This window comes from Oryctolagus cuniculus, chromosome 12 (genome assembly GCF_051225735.1).
Source record: "Oryctolagus cuniculus isolate XC-2025 breed Fujian yellow rabbit chromosome 12, ASM5122573v1, whole genome shotgun sequence".
Taxonomy (NCBI): Eukaryota; Metazoa; Chordata; class Mammalia; order Lagomorpha; family Leporidae; genus Oryctolagus; species Oryctolagus cuniculus.
In genome coordinates, this window is record NC_142878.1 from 24122735 (window position 1) to 24144446 (window position 21712).

The 21712-nt window shown below is 45.6% G+C and overlaps 1 long non-coding RNA gene across 2 annotated transcripts in view; it reads left to right on the top strand.

The window, feature by feature from the left end:
* Positions 1-21712, top strand: part of LOC149122980 (uncharacterized) — a 115603-nt gene that overhangs the window by 56043 nt on the left and 37848 nt on the right. Inside the window, exon 6 of one of the 2 annotated variants that reach the window (XR_016217827.1) lies at positions 13240-13470. The exons of the other annotated variant lie outside the window; for it this stretch is intronic. This is a non-coding gene — a long non-coding RNA (uncharacterized LOC149122980). Of the gene's footprint in view, positions 1-13239; positions 13471-21712 lie in introns of those variants that run through there. 2 annotated transcript variants of the gene reach the window in all.

Consider the following 21712-nt stretch of genomic DNA (forward strand, 5'->3'; position numbering starts at 1 on the left):
CACATTCGGAGTCCAACTCTTTGGAAGTGCTTTCCAGTCCCCAGCTGTTGGTCTGTGGCCACACGGTGTGAGGCCCAGCTGCTCAGATCAACAATGCGCTCCTCTGCTTCCCCCAGCAGCTCTCGGCACACGCCCTGTCTGCCAGGTTTCAAGGGTCAGAGTAGGTAAAGATAGCCGTGGTACGCCAGCCACAATCAGAGATTAAGAAGTGACATCTCATGTTCAGGGAACTGTCTTAGGAGTGATAAAAAATGCATTTGTTAGCAGGCAAGTCATGTTGAACTAAATTGAATAGTGTGATACATACAAGTTCCAGATTCGGTGGGCTTTTGCTGTTGTCTGTTCAACTTCTTGGGCCTCTGTGTGGATATTTCCCATTACATTTGAAAAAAAAAGTCGGGCATTATTGATGCAAATATTTCTTCTGCCTCCTCATAACCTGGATTCTCCATCGTGCCTATGGTATAGTGCCCCATTTTGCTCCAAAGGACACGAAGTCCATGTTCATTGTTTAAAAAAAAAATAATAGATTTAATTTTCTAGAGTAGTTTCAGGTTTACAGAAAAGTTAAATGGAAACAACAGAGTTCCCAGGTGCCCCCCTTCCCCTGCATACGATTTCTATTTTTAAAGTTAGTGCGATGCACTTGTGTTTGTTACGATGGATGAGCCAGTGTCAACACTTTATTTTTTAACTGAAGTCCATAATTTTCATCAGGAGTCAGTGTTTGTGTTCCACAGCCTATAAGTACATAGTACCATATTTACAAATATGCAGTCACGTGCGTGCAAATACATAATCTGATGCTTCCACCATCGCAGCATCAGAGCAGAGTTGCCTGCGCTCATAAATCCCGTGATCCAGCACTCGGCATTCCCCCTCCCCCCAGCATTGTGGTCCTTTTACTGGCTTTCTAGTCTAGATTTCCAGAATCTTCCAGTTGGAATCATACAAGATGTCACCTCTTCATTTTGGCTTCTTTCCCTCAGCAACACACATGTAAGCTTCTTACATGTCCTTCTGTGGCTTGCTGGCTTCCTTCTTACCCTGAGACCCTCGCGACACTTCATTGTCGGACGCTGCACGCTTTGTTATTTGTTGCGCCACCTCCTGGAGGACATGCTGGTTGCCTCCAGGTTTTGACACTGTGCATAAAGCTGCTGTAAACCTTCGTGTGTAAGTCGTGCGTGCATGTGTTTTCAGCTCCTTCGCGTCTACACCAAGGAGCATAGTTACTGATCATAGGGTAAGAGCAGGTGAGATTCTGTGAGAAACCCCGAGCAGTCTTCCAAAGTCGCTGCGCCATTTTGCTTTCTTATCAGCAGTGACTAAGAGCTTCTGACTTTGTTTGCTCTTTTTCCCCCATTTTTTTTCCCGTCTGTGTGGGAGCCTAGATAGTTTTCTTGCTGTGTGTTTAGTTCACTGGTCTTTTCTTGTGCGGTTGGCAATTATTGCTGTTCGGTTAGCTTGTAAATTTTTTGTTCTAAATATTGTGACTTTTTTTTTTTTTTTTTTTGACAGGAAGAGTGGACAGTGAGAGAGAGAGACAGAGAGAAAGGTCTTCCTTTGCCGTTGGTTCACCCTCCAATGGCCGCCGCGGCCAGCGCACCGCGCTGATCCGATGGCAGGAGCCAGGAGCCAGGTGCTTCTCCTGGTCTCCCATGGGGTGCAGGGCCCAAGCACCTGGGCCATCCTCCACTGCACTCCCTGGCCATAGCAGAGAGCTGGCCTGGAAGAGGGGCAACCGGGACAGAATCCGGCGCCCGGACCGGGACTAGAACCCGGTGTGCCGGCGCCGCTAGGCGGAGGATTAGCCTAGTGAGCCGCGGCGCCGGCCTTGTGACTTATTTTATGATTTTTGAATGACTGTTTCTTTTTAAAGTCCCCATTTTAAAAACTGAGGTTCCTCTCTTCTCGTATTATTTGCATGCCTCCTTTCAATCCTTGGACCCCAGTCTGAAATCCTCACTCGCTCACGTCCTGGTCTCTGTCGTTCCTGCGTATTGTCTGGTTTGGCTTCTGGTCATGAGTCACGTGTTCATGTTCTTGACCCACTTAGCAATTTTAATTTTTGAGCTGGAGTTAAGCCTCCATTGCTGACTGTTTCAATTTTATTGTCTTCTTCGGGGAATGTAGAATTTTGTTCTGGTAACGGTTAATTAACTGGAGGATTGGCTTGATATCCTGGAGCCATGATTTCAGCTTGACTGGGGAAGAACAGATCTGTTTTTATTCCTGCTTTCCCCTGAGGGGCTCTTCTTGGGTGTCAGGGTGCCTGGGGCCCTGGTGGTGTCTCGCCTCAGACCTGTCAGGGCTGCCGTGCATCTGAGCCCCACCTCCAGTGCAGCAGACGAGCCGAAGGGAGCTCAGGATGGCTTCCCCGGAACGCCTGGCCTTTCTCAGAAAGCTCCATGCACTTTGAAAGCTTTCAGAAAGCTGCGGACCCGACGTCTCCATGGTGCCACTGGCCCACGGCCTCGCCTCTGGGCGCCCAGTGTCTCCAGGAAGCAGGGCGGGGTGGGGAGGGGCCTGCTTCCTCTGTCGCCCTCTCTCAGGGACCAGAGCCCCGCCCTGCCTGTCCCCTACTTGACCACATAGATTTCCATCTCCTCCCCAGCTGTCCCAAGGCTCACTCACGTGCCAGTCAGTCTGCCAGGGTCATGGCCAAACATCTACTATGGGTTTCTTGTTTTTCCCTATTTATTTGTCTATTTGTTTGTTTGTTTGTTTATTTTAATGCTTTTTTCATGCTAATTTTCTCATGCTAATATGTTTTTAAAAGATGATTTGAATGGCAGATATATATATATATATGGATATATATATATATATGAATCGGGGGTGAAAGATATCTCTCTCTCTTTCACCCCCTGATTCACTCCCCAGTTGGCTGCAATGGCCAGAGCTGGGCAAATCTGAAGCCAGGAGCCAGGAGCTTCTTCTGGGTTTCCCACATGGGTACAGGGCACAAGCACTTGGGCCATCTTCCACTACTTTCCCAGGCACACTAGCAGGAAGCTGAACTGGAAGTGGAAAGGTTGGGACTCGAACTGGTGCTCTGATTTGGGATGCTGATATTGCAATCAGTGGCTTAACCCCACTGTGCCAAAGTGCCGGCCCCTGCTTCACCTTTTTTTTTTATTATTATTATTCTGGAGAATTTGAGATTAAAATGAACTCCTAGGCAACTATCATTCAGCACGAATCGTTATCATCTTGTTTTATCTGCACACTCGCATTCATTTGCCTCATTTCTGCCCTCCTTTGAAGCATGTATTAGCAATCATATCACTTCATCCACACATATATTTCAGTATTTATTGCCAATAGATATGGTTTTTAAAATACAGCTGCAATACTATTATGTCTTAACAATTATTATTAACTCCTCAATTGTTATAGTTTCACAAAGATCCTAATTGGCGAATGCCATAATTTTCAATTTATTTGAACCAGGTAGTAAATATTTGTTAAGCACAATAGAGACGAGAAGAAGTCGAGAGACAATTGAATCATGCCAGGCCAGGGAGGAGCGAGTTTTATAAGGAGGGCTAATTCAACAGGGACCAAGGTGGCAGACGGATCAAACGAGACCAGGGCTGAGAGGTATCGGCTGTGCTGCACAGCAAAGTCTGGACGCTGCGCTGTACTGAGCAGCTTTGGGGGTCGTGGGGGGGGCAGAGAGAAAAGGACTGGATCTGGATGGCAGAGGATTGAGACAGACAGGGGACTTGCTGCAGGGAAGACGGGTGCCAGAACAGCTTGCGGGAGGGCTGGCTCTGAGGGGAACCAGAAGTGTGACCTTCTGAGTGGAGCGGGGCTTGAGAAGCTCGGTGTCGGGGCTGGGAAGTCAGGGCTGAAAGGATTCGGAAGATGCAGAAGCAGTGAGCTCAGGCCTGCAGGGAGGAGAGCAGAGCAGAAGGGGATGGGGTGAGGAATGAACAAGCAGCCGCCCAGAAGGGGCAGAGCCGGGTCTGTAAGGGACGTGCAGCCTTTTGGTGGCAGATGGCAAAAGCTAGTTAGTTGGTTTGCTGAGTGTAATGGTGAGGGCCATTCTAGTGGGCTCTGTGGGAAGGAGAGGGCTGTGAAATGTCTCCCAAAGCCCCTGTGTGAGAGCTTAGTTCCGGGGATGATGATGTGGGGAGGTGGGGTCTCGTGGGAGGTCTGTGGGTCACTGGGGGCGCACCCCTGGGAGGTGGTTCTGGTGAGAGGTTTGTTAGGAAAGCCTGGCTCTGGGCCCAGCCCCAGTCTCTCCTGCCTGCCTCTCAACATTCTGACGTCTGCCATCGCCTCCTTGTCAGAGCCAAAGCTGTGCAAAAACATGTGCTGAAGAAACCTTTTCCCTTTGTAAGTTAGCTGCCTCAGGTGTTTCGTTATAATAACAGACTGAGTGACATGGACACCGAGAGAGAACTAGGAGGTCCTGAGGGCCTGGCTGGGATGAGATCGACATTTCACTGGTATAGGACTTTTTGCCATGATATGATTTCCATCACCATGATAAGGATACAACATGCTTGTTGCAAATTATGCTTTTCAGAAAGCTTCAGGGCGGTGAGGAGCATTCATTGTTTATTTTGTCCTCTCTTGTTTGGTCTTTCAGATTAAGAATTTGGAAGAAGCACCTGATTAGATTAGCAGACCGTTTATAGAATTCTCCATTCTTTTGTACTCCAAGATGTCTTCATTAATATAAAATACCTTAGTTAAGCCCATTTCCCCGCTCCCAGTCCATAGATCTTGACCCATGCATGAGTCCTGTATATAAATATTCTTAGCCCTATTCGGTTGGCTTTGAGACAGTTTTTTTTGGAGTTGTGTTTGATTGCCAGATCATTGATATACCACCCCTGCCAAGGTCATAGTACACACATTGATATACAACCCCTGCCAAGGTCACGGTACACACATTGATACACCACCCTACCAAGGTCACAGTACACGCATTGATAGACCACCCTGCCAAGGTCACAGTACATACATTGATACACCACCCTGCCAAGGTCACGGTACACGCATTGATACACCACCCTGCCAAGGTCACAGTATATACATTGATACACCACCCTGCCAAGGTCACAGTACACGCATTGATACACCACCCTGCCAAGGTCACGGTACACGCGTTGATATACCACCCCTGCCAAGGTCACGGTACATGCATTGATACACCACCCTGCCAAGGTCATGGTACACGCATCAATATGCCACCCTGCCAAGGTCACGGTACACGCATTGATAGACCACCCTGCCAAGGTCATGGTACACGCATCAATATGCCACCCTGCCAAGGTCATGGTACACACATTGATACGCCACCCTGCCAAGGTCATGGTACACACATTGATATGCCACCCTACCAAGGTCACGGTACATGCATTGATAGACCACCCTGCCAAGGTCACAGTACATATATTGATACACCACCCTGCCAAGGTCACAGTACACGCATTGATAGACCACCCTGCCAAGGTCACAGTACATATATTGATACACCACCCTGCCAAGGCCATGATACACGCACTGCTCGTGGAACATCCGGCACTCCCACCCCAATGGGCTCACTCACCGAGCACCCTCAGGAAGACCTGCCTTCCAGCACCTGGAGCTCCGTGAGTCTGTCCGTCAGTCTCATTGTAGCTCTTCTCAGAGTAGTGCCAGTTAGGAGGTTCAGCCTTTTAAAACACAAATTTAAAACAAAAATACACCGATGTCAGTGGTGGGGAAAAGATGTACTAGCAATCCCCAGAGGGGCAAAGCGAATCATTAACTCTTGCCTGATCCCAACCCACAGGAGCGCCTGAGTTTTTAGGAGTTGGGGTCCTTTTGGAGGTGTAACCAGTCTTTCTTATTTCCCACTGAAGTCACAGAAAAGCCCCACTACTCCCAGGAGAGGGCCTCGCTGTATCTCAACTATGGAATGAATGAATAATATAGAAAAGTATCTACGGCGTTTACAGAATAGAAATGCAGTTATTTTTTTCTCTTTATTTGGAAAAAATATCTTCTGAAGTTTAAGATGTTGGCCCTGTATACCCTCAAAGCTCTCTTCGTCTTCCCAATGAGATTTATTATTTTGTCCTTTTTGTGGGAAAACAAATGAGAAGATCCAGTTGTGGCCATTGATGTCCTTTTAAGAGACCCACGCACCCATCTGTGCATACCTTTCCTGGAAGAGACATTATCTGTGCCGTAACAAGGACAGAAAGCAAAGTGCCCGGCAAATGCGGGATGTCTTGCTTTTTCCTGCCCTGTGAACTTCCAGTGGGAGCCTGACCATGGGGTCTGCCTGGACTGCGAGTTAGCTGTTGGAGTTCCAGTGTCCTCTCTCTCAGCAAACTCTTTCCAACCCACACAAGTCACTCTTCGACCATAATCACTTGTTTAGTCTAGTGCTTCATTTTCATCTCTTTTTAATCACCTAGTTTTAGCAATAGTTTTCTCCTCCCCTCAGAGATAAAGAGGGGTTGCCTAAGAGAAGGGGAAATGTTGAAGTCTTTCTTTATCTTGTTGGGATGCCAGCACCTGGTACACACAAGCACACCCCTAAGTATTTGTCAAAAGGATGAGGGAATGGATTAAATTTTTGTCTGTCTTCATAACTTTTTATTATGGAAATGTTCAGACATACAAAAAAGAGAAAGCAATATGATAACATGCAATGACTGACTTCATTCCCCATTGATCATTTTAAGCAAGTTTCAGATAGTAACACATTTCTTCTGGGACTGGCGTGTGGTGCAACAGGGTAAGCCACTTCCTGTGACCATGACATCCCATATTGGAGTGCTGGCTAGAGCCCTCGCTGCTCCACTTCCAATCCAGCTCCCTGGTAATGCACCTGGGATAGCAGCAGCAGATGGCCCAAGTGTCTGGGCCCCTGCCACCCACTCTGGCTTCAGCCTAGCCCAGACCTGACTGTTGTGGCCATTTGGAGAATGAAACAGTGGATAGACTCAACCTCTGTGTGTGTGTGTGTGTGCGTGTGTGTCTTTCTCCCTCTGTCACTCTGCCTTTGAAAAAAATAAAATATTTTAAAAAATTTCTTCGATTGGGGCCAGAGCTGTGGCACAGCGGGTTAATGCTCTGGCCTGAAGCACCACCATCCCATATGGGCACTGGTTCTAGTCCCAGCTGCTCCTCTTCCAATCCAGCTCTCTGCTATGGCCTGGGAAAGCAGTAGAAGATGCCCCAAGTCCTTGGGCCCCTGCACACACATGGGAGACCCAGAAGAAGCTCCTGGCTCCTGGCGCAGCTCCAGCCGTTGCGGCCAATTGGGGAGTGAACCATCAGATGGAAGACCTTTCTCTCTCTCTTTCTCTCTCTCTCTCTCTGCCTCTCCTTCTCTCTGTGTAACTCTGACTTTCAAATAAATAAATAAATCTTTAAAAAAAAATTTCTTCAATTAATACAACAGATGTTTCTCTATTGAGACAGGAATCCCTTTTGTTTAATATAACTGCAATGTTATTTTCCATAAAAATAAATACAAATGTGTTTAGCATATTTTGAATTTCCTTAATATCTATAGCTTAATATTATCAAATAACCACTCAATGTTCCGATTTCCCAGTTGCTCATGAATGTCTTTTTATAATTAGTTCATTTGAATCAAGATCCAAACGAGGTCTACCCATTCCATGTGGTTGATAGGGTTCACAAAATTTCTTTTACTCTTTTTTTTTTTTTGAAGATTTATTTATTTATTTGAAAGTCAGAGTTCACAGAGAGAGGGAGAGAGAGGTCTTCCATCCACTGGTTCACTCCCCAGTTGGCCGCAACAGCCGGAGCTTCTTCCAGGTCTCCCACTTGGGTGCAGAAGCCCGAGGACTTGGGCCATCTTCCACTGCTTCCCCAGGCCATAGCAGAGAGCTGGATTGGAAGTAGAGCAGCTGAGACTTGAACTGGTGCCCATGTGGGATGCCAGTGCCAGGGTATTAACCCGCTGTGCCACAGCGCTGGCCCCAAAATTTCTTTAATTATTCCCCTGGTGTCCTGCAACACTGCTCACATTCTAGATTTTGGTTTACCTTCATAGGTGGTACTGTGTGTTCCTGTTGCACTGCACTAGGAGGATCTAGTGCCTGGCTGTTCCGCTTTTGGTGATCTTGAGATTATTTTTAAAGATTTATTTATTTATTTATTTCAAAGGCAGGGTGAGAGAGAGAGAGAGAGAGAGATTGATTGATTGATTGAAATTCCATCCACTGGTTTACTCCCCAAATGGCCTCAACTGCAGGGCTGGGCCAGGCTGAAGCTGGGAGCCAGGCAATACATCAGGGTCTCCCACATTCATGGTAGCGGCCAAGGACTTGGACTACCTTCCACTGCTTTCCCAGGCACGTTAGTAGGGAGCTGGATGGGAAGAGGAAGAGCTGGGACTTGAACTGGCACTTACATGGGATGCTGGAGTAGCAGGCAGTGGCTTAATTGTTGTACTGCCATGCTATCCCCAAGTGATGTTAAGAGTGACATGTAGGTTGGCCAGCGCTGCAGCTCACTTGGCTAATCCTCTGCCTGCGGCTCCAGCACATTGGGTTCTAGTCTCGGCTGGGGAGCCAGATTTTGTCCTGGTTGCTCCTCTTGCAGTCCAGCTCTTTGTTGTGGCCTGGGAAGGCAGTGCAGGATGGCCCAAGTGCTTGGGCCCTGCACCCGCATGGGACACCGGGAATAAACACCTGGCTCCTGGCTTTGGATTGGCGCAGCCATTTGAGGGGTGAACCAACGGAAAAGGAAGACCTTTCTCTCTCTCTCTCTCTCACTGTCTAACTCTGCCTGTCCAAAAAAAAAAAAAAAAAAAAGAGAGATGTGAGTGACGTGTAGGTATAGCTGCTGTTAGATGAATTGATTCATTCTAATGTCTCTGTAAGCCTTTTGCCTACTAATTTCAGCAGTTACAAACCATTATTTCATTAGAGGTTTAAGTGGGTAAAATTTAATTCTTGATTATAAATGAGTAATATTTTAAATTTAATAAATTCTTTGTGCATGTATTAGCTGCAATTTAGTTCATGTTGGAAAGGCAAAATGAATGCCTACCACTCTCTTCTTATTTACCATTTCCTATTAATGAATTTGTGTTCTAGAAATGTCCAAAGCTGACTATTGCTTTCAGTATATGTGTGTGGCTGATTACACACACACACACACACACACACACACACACACGTGCGTCATTACAGACTCATGGACTGTAGCATAATAGATTTCAAACTTTGCCCAAATTTTTTTTGGTACTCAAATTGGGCCATTGTTAGCCAGTGAGAACATTTGTCTCTAATGTTCTTTGATTATTTCCTGCCTTTCCAATGTGTTAGAAGGTCCCAGGTTTATCTTGTGCCCTGTCTGTCTCAGTCTGGACTCTAACATTTTTTCCAAGGAGCCTTGGCTCCTGTTAGTGAGAAGATACCAGGAGTGCCAGCTGTTCTCATTTCAGTGGGTTAGCTGTTGCCTCTAGGACTTTTCCGTGGACAGAGGTGGTAAAAACAACGTGACTTCATTTCCCATTTGTAAATGGAGGGAAGAACACATGATTGGCCAGCTTGTTGGACTCAGATGCTACAGGATGAGATTGGTGGTTAAGATAAAATGCTCACTAGAGTTATCATGTATGCATTTGGAACAAAATCAGAGAAAGCAAAAAAAAAAAAAGTATAAGTAGAGTGAGATTTCATAAAATGAAGTTTATAGGTTAGCGAGTAGTGCTGAATAAGCCATTGCTACAACAAGATGGAAATTAGAAAAATTAAACAAAGGCAGAGTGTCTGGCTCATGGCATTAACTCACTAGGTGATAAGTTTGTGGCTGTTTTGAGAAACTCACATTGATTGGCCATGAGATGTGTTCTTCCAGTGAATATTGTGTAAGTGGACTGCCGTGGGTTCCTTCCCTTCTCCCTTTATAACCAGATCAAGGTTGGAACTCTTGAACAGCTTGATCCCTGTGGAGTTTCCAGTTGGATAGTGAACCCATCCTGCACAGATACTTGTACCCGAGTGTGCACAGGGTGACAAGCAAGCTTTCTTCACAAAGGAATGGTCAATTTAGGTAGTAACAACAAAAACACCAAGCACATTTTAGCAAAAATATGCATATGTTCAAGCTTAACTTTGATGATCTACATTATGTCTCACGTTTTGCCTTTGCTTGTGTGACTCCTTTTTATTTTTTAAAAATCTTTTATTATTTTGCTTCCAAATGAGTGGAATGTATAATATCAAAACCAAATCTTACTGCCTACAGACTCAACCACAGATTCCCTATTTCATCTGTGTCTCTACAAATTAGCCGTGACGTTGAAGATTCGTTCTGCTCTGACATTTGGCATAGGAACTGAAACAAGATATGGAACTAATTTTAACGACTTTGAAACCACAGATCTTCGCTTTTCTTAAAAAAAATCTGTATTTTGAAGTTGCTATAGGGAAGATGCAGATTATATCCAAGTTAGACACTCCCTACTAAAGAGAATGTGGGGAGATTTCTAACACAGTCCTAAAACCCAGATTTGAATTAGTTCACTAATGCAGGAGAGTTCTTGGAACCACATAAATTTGCAGCACTCACAGTGTATCAAATAAAAGCTCTTCCCCAGCTTGCAGTTCCAGGAAGAAAATTAACACAGTAAATGGTGTTGTAGCAACATATTTTTAGCATGAAAATCTCCACGTATTTAGTTTTTGTTTTGCTTTTGCTTTGTGTTTGCTCTTAATTGGAGAGGCAGAGAGAGAGAGATGGACAAGACAGAAAGAGAGAGCTCCTAACTATTGCCTCACTCCCAAAGGCACACAGTGGCCAGAAAAGGGCTGGGACGAAGCCTGGAGCTGGGACCTCAGCCAAGGTCTCCATCATGACAGACACTCAATTACTTGGCCTTCATGACTGCCTCCAGTATCTACATTAGCAGGAAGCTGGAGTCAGGAGCCAGAGTGGGGATTGAACCCAAATGCTCCCATGTGGGATGCAGGCATCTTAACCATTAGGCTACACAGCCACTCCCTCCACTAATTTTTTGAAGTGCCCTTGTGTGACAATATCCCTGTTCTTCATCTGGTAATTACATTTATACTGGTGTTTTGATTTGCTTGTGGAAACTATGAGCTGAATCACTTAGAAATTTAATTTGGCTCCCTGAGTCTTCCATCCTCGTATACCAATATAACAAAGAAATAAAAAGCATAATTTAAGTAACACAAACAGTACTTTGAATTACAGCCTATTAAGGACTCAGTTGGGCAGGCCACTTGACTTTCTGGGAATCTATAAAACTGGGTGCCGTCTCTCTCTGTGCATGATCAGCCTAGGAAGAACAACATCTGACAGTTATCTGAGCTTTTTAGAAGCTAGTGCTGGTTCAATGTGAAGAAGAGAGAACCGCTGCTAAACATTTTACCCCACTCTTTTGGGTAAGCCAGCCATGTCTATAATTACACAACATGCACTTTTTATGCAGAGCTCTTACAAAAAGTCTATTGTATGCAGCTTTATTATTTTTCTTCTCATAGTACATTTACTTTGGCGAAAGTATATTTAAACATAGTGATTTTATTATATCATTAATATTTTAAAATTTCTTTGATTTTGTTAGGTCATCCAGATACCACAGTAAAGATTTTATTTATTTGAGAGGTAGAGTTACAGACAGAGAGACAGAGAGACAGAGAGAGGTCTTCCATCTCCTGGTTCACTCCCTAAATGGTCGCAATGGCTGGAGCTGGGCTGATCCGAAGCTAGGAACTTCTTCCGGGTCTCCTACATGGGTGCAGGGGCCCAAGCACTTGGGCTATCTCCACTGTTTTCCCAGGAAATAGCAGAGAGCTGGACCAGAAGAGGAGCAGCTGGGACACAAACCAGCATCTTTGGGATGCTAGTGTCACATGCTAGCCTTATATGCCACAGTGCTAGCCCAGAGATACCAGTGTTAAGAGAAAAATGCGGGCTGCTGTTGTGACACAGTAGGCTAAGCTGCCTCCTGCAGTGCCGGCGTCCCATGTGGGGTGCTGGTTCATATCCTAGCTGTTCTTCTTCCAAACCAGCTCTCTACCATGCCTGGGAAAGCAGTAGAGGTTGACTTAAGTGCTTAGGCCCCTGCAGCTGCATGAGAGACCCAGAAGAAGCTCCTGGCTCCTGGCTTCGGATCAGCCTGGCTATGGCTATTGCAGCCATCTGGGGAGTGTTTGAATTACAGCCTATTAAGGACTCAGTTGGGCAGGCCACTTGACTTTCTGGGAATCTATAAAACTGGGTGATGGAAGATTTCTCTCTCTCTCTCTCTCTTGACCTCTGTCTCTCTGCCTTTCTAATAAATAAATTAATCTTTAAAAAAAATGCAGGGAGTTGTTGGGTGTCCCTCAGAGTGGAGCAGCAGCTGTCTTGTTTCCCTGTTGTTCTCTTTTTGGAGTCAGGCCAACCAGCAGCAGAGAGGCTTAGCACGTCCTTACCCCTATTCTGTCGCTGGCATAGAAGGCAGGGAGGGAGTGGTGTGAGAAGGCGGGACCAGGGGACTTCCCTCTGCCTTCCTGGATGATTCCCTTGCTGACACTGATGTCGCCCTCCACTTATGTGGGCTCACTGGTCTCTGGTCCCCTCCACTCCTGAAATGCCAAACTCCCACCCTTCCCTGCCAGATGTGGGCACCCCTGTGCCAGCTAAAAACGTGGGTCCCATTAGGGGTTGCATTGAGCTCTGCCCAAATTTATATGTTGAAGTCCTAACCTCCAGAACTTTCAAACATGACCTCATTAGGGAATAGAGTTATTGTAGGTGCAATGGGCTATGATGAGGTCACAGTGGATTTGGGTGGGCCTCTAACCCTGTGCAGCTGATGTCCTTCTCAAAAGGGGGAAACTTTCACACAAAGACATGCGTGAACATGGGGAAGAGACACAGAGAGAGCATGGCCGTCCACAAGCTGAGACCACCAGGAGCCGGGAGATAGGCCTGGGACACATCTTTCCCTCAGAGCCCTCGCAAGGAACCAACCCTGCCAACACCTTGATTCTGAACTTCTAGCCTACGGCTTAGAGACAGTAAGCTTCTACTGTTGAATGATCCAGCACATGTGCTTTGTTATGGTGGCTCTTCCAAGTGGATACAGGGCTCTTCAATCCATGTTCTTCAAACATTCACCGATGTTTATTTTAGGAGATGCAGTGTCAGTTCCCATTTGTGTTTCCCTTGTCTTGCAACAGAGCTGTGCCTTTGCCCTAGTTTACGTCACCGTTTGTTATTTCTCATCAGGATGAACACCTCCTGGAGTTAGGCCAGATGCCTGGCTCCTTCTAATCCAGCTCTTTCCAGATGTGCTGTCTCAGGATCCTGCTAATCCAAGAGCCTTTCGACCTCAGATGAATTCACCCAATTGTGCTTTTCCTCGGAATTAGAGTTGAATGTTTTTCAGAGATTTTTGTGGAATTGTAACTCTACTCTGTGCCTGGGCATCATGATTATCTTAGCTTTGAAATAAAGACATCCATGGCTGAGTCCTGAACCCAGAGTTCTGAATGAATGACTATGGAGTAGGGGACCAGTCTTGGGCATTTATTAAAAGGCCCCTATCCAAGGGTCATCGTGTAGCCAGGGTCCAAAACTGCTAGAGGGCAATTGTGTGGCCCTTTGACCTTCTCCACTTGGTCTAAATCAAAGAGTCAAGTGAGGCATGGAGAAGATGATGCTGTCCATCTTGTTTTATCTCAGGCTACTTTCCTCTTGTCACTAATACAAAAAGAAAAGGCAATACTTAACACATCTCAAAAACATCTATTCCCAAAAGATAGGAGAGAATTGGCAGGACTGTTCTTGACAAGTGAGCAGAAAAACCGGTGTAAAAGGTAAGAAGCAGACGTGGGCAGTGGAAAGTGAAACAGGAAGGCAGGTCAGTGAGACGCATCAGAGGTCACCCCGATGGAGGCGTGTTTGTGGGTATTTGTCATCCCCAACCCTGGGTGGATTCTTGACTTTTGACTCCGCTGCTTATGGAGTCATTGCTCACAGTGAGAGTGGGTAGGAGGAGCATCAGCGGTGGGTGGTGGTGCTCATGGCGCTGACATTCTCCGTGTACGCAGTGTTCTCTCCCAGCCCACCCCCAGCCCCTTAGGATATAAATTTGGTCAGGAAAGATAAACCACAGATAGCATGTGGTTTGTGTGCAGGTCGGATGAATGGGATGGGGAGGGGTATGGTGTGTAGCACCATGCAGTAGAGATAAGGCAATGCTTACAGACATCCACGGTCCAAATGATTATTTTAACTTTTGTCTTTTTTTTAAGGTTTTTTGTAAGATTTATTTATTTACTTATTTATTTTAGAGGTAGAGTTACAGACAGTGAGAGGGAGAGACAGAGAGAAAGGTCTTCCTTCCATTGGTTCACTCCCAAAATGGCCACAACAGTTGGAGCTGTGCCAACCCGAAGCCAGGAGCCAGGTGCTTCTTCCCGGTCTCCCACGCCGGTGCAGGGGCCCAAGGACTTGGACCATCTTGTACTGCTTTCCCAGGCCACAGCAGAGAGCTGGATTGGAAGAGAAGCAGCTGGGACTAAAACTGGCACCCATATGGGGTGCTGGCACCATAGGTGGAGGATTAACCTGTGCCATGGCGCCGGCCCCTTAACTTTCGTCTTTTAGACTCAAAATTTTACTTTGAGATAGTTGTAGATTTACGTGTGGTTGTAGGGAGAATACAGAATGACCCTCTGTGTCCTCTACCCAGCTTATTTTGTTGCAAAATATTTTGAAAATTTCAAAAATTTGTTTATAATATATATTTCCCAAGAACTTTATAAAGACCCCTCATATTCATGAATTAAAAAATTTTTTTTGCATCAAGATAAAGCTATATTTTGATTCTATTTTTTTTGCATGAAATTTCTGAAGTACCCTTGTAGCACAGTGTCACACTAGCAATGGGGACACTAGTAGAGCCAAGGTACAGAACATTTCTACTTCCACAAGGATCACTCTTGTTACCCCTTTATAACCACACCCACTTTTCTTCCCACACCCACTTCCCATCAATTACTGGCAACTGCTCCTCTGTTCTTGATTTCTAAAATTTTGTTGTTGGGAGAGTTTACAGGAATGGAATCAAGTAGATATTATGTATTTTAAAAAAGCTTGCTGGTATTGAATTTTTTTCATTCAACTTCATTCTTGAGAGGATATATTCATCCTTTTTATTGCTGAACAGTTCATGGACAGGAAATATCATAGATTCTTTTATTGAAGAACATCTAGGTTGTTTCATTTCTTTGGATAATTATGAGTAAAGCTGCTCTCAGCATTTATGTACAGATTGTTATACTTTATTTATTTTATTTTTTATTTTTTTTTAATGGGCAGAAGCAGAGAGAGCAAAAGAGGTCTCCCATCCACTGGTTCACTCCCCAGATGGCCACAATGGCCAGAGCTGGGCTGATCCAAAGACAGGAGCTAGGAGCTTCTTCTGGGTCTCCCACAGGTGCAGGGGCCCGAGGACTTGGGCCATCTTCTACTGCTTTCCCAGGCCATAGCAGAGAGCTGGGTCAGAAGTGGAGCAGCTGGGACTCAACCAGCACCCATATGGGATGCTGACACTGCAGGCATTGGCTTTACCTGCTACACAACAGCGCCAGTCCTTGTGTTTTATTTCCTTATTTCTCTGGGATAAATACCCAGGAGTGCAATTTTTGGGCTATATAATTGTTGCACATTTAGTCTTTTTTTTTTTATTACAAAAAGATTTTTTTTTTTTGAAAGGTAGAGTTACAGAGAGAGGAGAGACAGAACGAAAGAGATCTTCTATTCTCTGGTTCACTGCCCAAATTGCTGCGATTGTCAGGGCTGGGCCAGGCCAAAGCCAGGAGCCAGGAATTCCATCTGGGTCTATTCTGTTGGTGGGAGGTGTCCTAGTACTTGGGCCACGTTCTACTGCCTTTCCAGGTGCATCAGCAGGGAGCTGGAGCAGAAGCGGAGCAGTCAGGGCTTGAAGCATCGCTCTGATGCGGGATCTGGTGGCCCAGAGACTGGCTTAACCTGAAGTGCCACATGGCATGCCCTGCAGGATTACTTTCTAAAGCAAACACCGAACTGTTTTCCAAAGTGATGGCAGCATTTTGTGTTCCTACCACCAACATACAAGAGATGTTGGTTTCTTAGCATCATCTCCAGAGTGTGGTGTTGTGACTGTTCTTTATGTTAGCCATTTTGATGCTTGTATAGTAATAACTCATTGTGATTTTAACTTGTGCTTCCCACAGGACTAATCGTCTTGAACATCTTTTTGTGGGCTCACATGCCATCCACGTATTTTCTATGGTAAAATGACTTTTCGGGTCTTTGATTCAGAGCTTGTTTGCTTCTTTTTGTGCTGTTGAGTGTGGAGAATTTTAAATATATTCTAGATGCTAGTCTTTGACAGTTACATGATTTGAAGATATTTTCTTGTACCATGTGGCTTGTCTTTCCTTTGTCTTATCAGGACTTTATGGAGCAAAAGTTTTTTTTCATTTTTATGAAGTTCAGCTCATCGGTTTTTCCATTTGCAGATCTTGTGTTTGGTGTCAAGTTTAAGAGATCTTTGCTTAGCCCTACATTCTCAAGAGTTTCTCCTATTTTCCCCCTAAAAGTTCAGAAGTTTCATGTGACGTGGAAGTACATGACTCACTTTCTATGAGTCTTGTAGAAGGTCTGTTTACCTTCGACACATCTTACAGATGTGTGGTTGCTCCAGAACCATTTGCTGAGAAGGCTATCTTCTCCTTTGAGCTGCTTTTTCACCCGTCAAGTACCAGTTCAGGCTTACTTGCTTGTGTTTGCCTCTGGACTCTCCACTCTGTTCTGTTGATTTTCCTGTCTCTTCCTTTAGTGCTACCAACACACAGTCTTGATTACTGTGGCTACACACTCAGTCTAGAAACCAGGTGGTGCAGTTCTTCCCATTTTATCCTTTTACAAAAATCATTTTAGTTATGTTAGGACTTTGCCTTTCCATATAAACCTTAAGATAATCTTGTCTCCATTAAAAAAATAAAAATTCTGGGGCCGACACTGTGGTAGTGGATAAAGGCGCTGGCTGCAGCACCAAAATCCCGTATGGGCATTGGTTCGAGTCCTGGCTGCTCCACTTCCACTCCTTCTCCCTGCTAATGCACCTGGGAAAGCAGGGGAAGATGGCTCAAGTCCTTGCCCCACCCTGCACCCATGTGGGAGACCCAGATGAAGCTCCCGGCTCCTGCCTTCGGATCTGCCATTTGAGGAGTGAACCAGTAGATGGGAAGATCTCTCTCTCTCTCTCTCTGCATCTCTGTCTCTCCCTCTCTCTGTAACTCTGCTTTTCAAATAAATAAATAAATCTATAAAAAGAAAACCTGGAGCTGGGGCTGTGGCATAGTGGGTAAAACTGCCGCCTGCAGTGCCGGCATCCCATATGGATGCCAGTTTGAGTCCCTGCTGCTCCTCTTCCAATCCAGCTCTCTGCTATAGCCTGGGAAAGCAGTGGAAAATGGCCAGTGTCCTTGGGCCCCTGCACCTGTGTGGGAGACCTGGAAGAAGCTGCTGGCTTTGGATTGGGCCAGCTCCAGTCAATGCAGCCATTTAGGAACTGAACCAGCAGATGGAAGACCTCTCCCCCACCCCTCTCTGCAACCCTGCCTTTCAAGTAAATAAATAAATCTTAAAAAAAAAAAAAAAGAAAGAAAGAAAATCTTGTTGGGGTTATAATGGAAATTACAGTAAACATAAGTATCTCTTAGGGAGAAGATTGACATCCTTACTATAGTGAGTCTTCCGATCCGTAAACATAGTCTGTGTTTGCTTAGTTTGGTCTTCTTTGCTTTCTTTCATCATCATTGGGTGGTTTCCAGAATCAGTTCCTGTGCTCATTTTGATGGATTCATACCCAAGCGTTCTTCTTCTTTTGAATGATTGTACATATTGGTGTCTGTGTGCTTACTGCTGCTATGTAAAAATGCAATTGACTTGGATCATATTTATCTTGTATGCTTTCAGCCTTGCCGAACTCACTAATTAGATTTGGGAATTTTGTGGGGTTAGGAGTGGGCTAGATTCCTTGAGATTTTCTGTACATGTTATTGCAAATAGGAGCAATTTTACTTCTTCCTCCCTGATCTGTTCTGATGTAAATATCTTTATTATTATTATTATTATTATTATTATTATTATTTCTCCTTCTTCTTCTTCCTCCTCTTCCTCTTCCTTTTCTTCCTCCTTCTCTTCTTTTTTTTTTTTTTAATTTTTTTACCTTAGTGCCCTGAATGGAAAGCCCATCATTGTGCTAACAGAGAGTGTTGCACCTGAGTATCCTTGCCAGGTTTCTGAACTGAGGGAAAAGGCACTCAGTCTGTCACTCCTAGGTACAGTGTTAGCTGTGGAGTTTTTGTAGAAGTTCTTTATCAAGCACTCCTCTGATTCCTTTTTTCAGAGAGGTCTTAGTATCATAGACAGGCATTGAACTTTTCAAATGCTTTCCTGCATTTGAAATGAACATGATCATGTGATTTTTTTTCTTAGCCTGTTAGTATGGCGGACTTTATGGATTGATTTCCATGTATTGAATCAGATGGCGCCCTGGAAGATACTCTACTTGATCACGGAGTGTAATTCTTTTTATATATCACTAAATTCTGTTTACTAGTATTTTTAAAGGGTTTCGTGCATCTGTGATAATGGGGAATAATGATCCCCAGCTCTACCTGTAGGGGTATCTTTCTTCCCAGAATGAGGGGTGGCCCGTGAGGAGCAGCCATGGGTGGTTGGTTGTGATGGCCCTGGTGGTAAAACGTGATGTAGACCGTGGTGAGGTGCAGCTAAGGCAGCTTTCATTGAGACTACTTTTTAAAAGACCCTCCCCCAATATCCCTCTCCCTACACAAGGGGGCTAGTAGGTCTATTATGAAGTTAGAGGAATTTTAGGAATTACACTCCCAGGAAGCCCTCCATCCAGCAACATCCCAAAAAGGGTGTGGGGGAGGGGGAGAAACAAGGCCACACCCACATCCATAAAAGCTCCCATGAGAACGCAGACTGGGCTCTGGGTTCTTTCCTGAGATGCCTTCCTGCTCAGTCAGGTGTACTCCCCTCATTAACCTTGTCTAGCATGCTTGCTGCTAAAAAACACAAGCAAAAAATACTCCTTCAGTTTTTAACAGGAGATGAAAAATGGAAAAAGTATTATGAGCAAAGGGTATGTTTCCCACTTTGTTATCTTTTTCCCTCCAAAAGATTTATTTATTTGAAAGGCAGAGTTAGAGAGAGAGAGAGAGAGAGAGAGAGAGAGAGAGAGAACGCGCTTCCATCTGCTGATTCACTCCCCAGATGGCAAATCTGAAGCCAGCAGGCAGGAGCTTCATCCAGGTCTCTCACATGGGTGGCAGGGGGCCAAATACTTAGGCCATCTTCTATTGCTTTTCCCAGGCCATTAGCAGAGAGCTGGATTAGAGGTGGAGTTGCTGGGACCTGAACCAGACCTGTATGGGATGCTGTCATCACTCACCTCTGCCTTAGCCACAGTGGCACAATGCTGGCCCTTCCATAAACTTTTTGAAGATCTCTCATATGCATTCATTTCTTTATTTTTGCACCAACATAAGCTTATCTTTAAGTTCCAGTTTCCCACGAACTTTCTGAAGTGCTTCACGTGAGCCATATAGTTACTAATAACCATCTTTTTCTTAAAGATTTATTTTATTTATTTGAAACACAGAGTAACAGAGAGAGGTAGAGCCAGACAGAGAGGTCTTCCATCCGCTGGTTCACTCCCCAAGAGCTGCAATGGCCAGAGTTGAGCTGATTCGAAGCCAGGAACCAGGAGTCAGGAGCTTCTTCTGGGTCTACCATGTGGGTGCAGGGGCCCAAGGACTTGGGCCATCTTCTACTGCTCTCCCAAGCCATAGCAGAGAGCTACACTGGAAGTAGAGCAATGTGACCTGAACCAGTGCCCATATGGGATGCCAACACTACAGGCGGTGGCTTTACCCCAGTAGCCATCATTTTCACTGGCATTGTTGCCAAACACTCCAAACTTGTTGGAGGCATTGCTGTAGAACTCCCAAAATGGGTCCATTTGCCTGATACACAGAAAGCTCACCACTGACATCGGGGTGGTGGGAGGAAGGAGGTACCTATTGCAAAGCACAGAACAAGGGGCTGGGCAGCTGTTGCTTCATTCCCAGATTCTCTGAGGAGCTAGGGGAGAAGGTTCCTATAGATTGAAATTAGGGCCGAGAGGTGCGTGATCAGCTCATGTGCAAGTCCCTCGTTGGTCAGTGGTGCTCCTGACCTTCCTTTGATTGGGCAAGGATTCCCTGCTCTTTAGGGAATGTGTGGTGGCCAGGTGGGCTCCAGCTGGTCTGAAGATGGGTTACGTGCAAGTGGCATTGTTTTTGCCCAGTGCTGGAGTTCCCATACACAAACCACCCCAGGACAATGCTGGCTGTCGAGGTTCTTATCTGTTGGAGAAGCAAATGACTCCTTGAGTCCGGTGATTAGAACTTCCAGGGCCAGCTGGATCACTCCCTCAAGTCAGTGAATTCCTTTTTTTTTTTTTTTAACAGACAGAGTGGACAGTGAGAGAGAGAGAGAGAGACAGAGAGAAAGGTCTTCCATTGCCGTTGGTTCACCCTCCAATGGCCGCCGCGGCCGGCGCACCGCGCTGATCCGAAGGCAGGAACCAGGTACTTATCCTGGTCTCCCATGGGGTGCAGGTACCCAAACACTTGGGCCATCCTCTACTGCATTCCCTGGCCACAGCAGAGAGCTGGCCTGGAAGAGGGGCAACCGGGACAGAATCCAGCGCCCCGACCGGGACTAGAACCTGGTGTGCCGGCGCCGCTAGGCAGAGGATTAGCCTGTTGAGCTGCGGCGCCAGCCCTTTTGAATTCCTTTTGAGAAAGGACAGGCAAGGACATCTTGGGCTAGGGGAGACAGACAGGAGGCTGGGTCCTGCTTTTACATTGTAGGGGTTCAGTTTCACTAAGCTGATCCCCTGGACGCAGCACTTCCTGTGCTGGTTCCACTGATCCGACTGATGAGGCTCGTGTCTGTTCCCCTTACCGTCCTTGTGTGTGTGTCCCACTCAATATTGCCTACGTCATTTGGGAATCATAAAAGAGTCATGCATGGGTGTCAACATGAGTTAATCTTAAAGTAAGTCTGTCCACAATGGATTCAACTACAACAACTCTGAGAATACAATGATGTTTCTTCTAGGTCTTGTCCAGTAACCATTACCAAATCACAAAATCAGAAAGAAATGGAATTCACTCTGTGTGAAAGTTTCAAACTTTCAAACTTCACGTGCACAAGGGAGGAACTGGAACTGATAGCCAGCCCAAGCTCATTGTTCTCTTATCTAAGTTGAAAATACAGTGTCAGGGCCGGCGCTGTGGCATAGCTGGTGAGGCTGCCGCCTGCAGTGCCAGCATCCCATGTGGGCACCAGTTCGAGTTCTGGCTGCTCCACTTCCAATACAGCTCTCTGTTACAGCCTGGGAAAGCAGTGGAAGATGGCCCAAATCCTTGGGCCCCTGTACCCCCTTGGGAGACCTAGATAAAGCTCCTGGCTTCGGATTGGCACAGCTCTGGCTATTGTGGCTATCTGGGAAGTAAGCCAGTAGACAGAAGACCTCTTTCTCTGTCTCTCTCTCTCTGCCTCTGCCTGCCTCTCTCTCTGTAACTCTGCCTTTCAAATAAATAAATAAATCTTGAAAAAAAAAATGAAA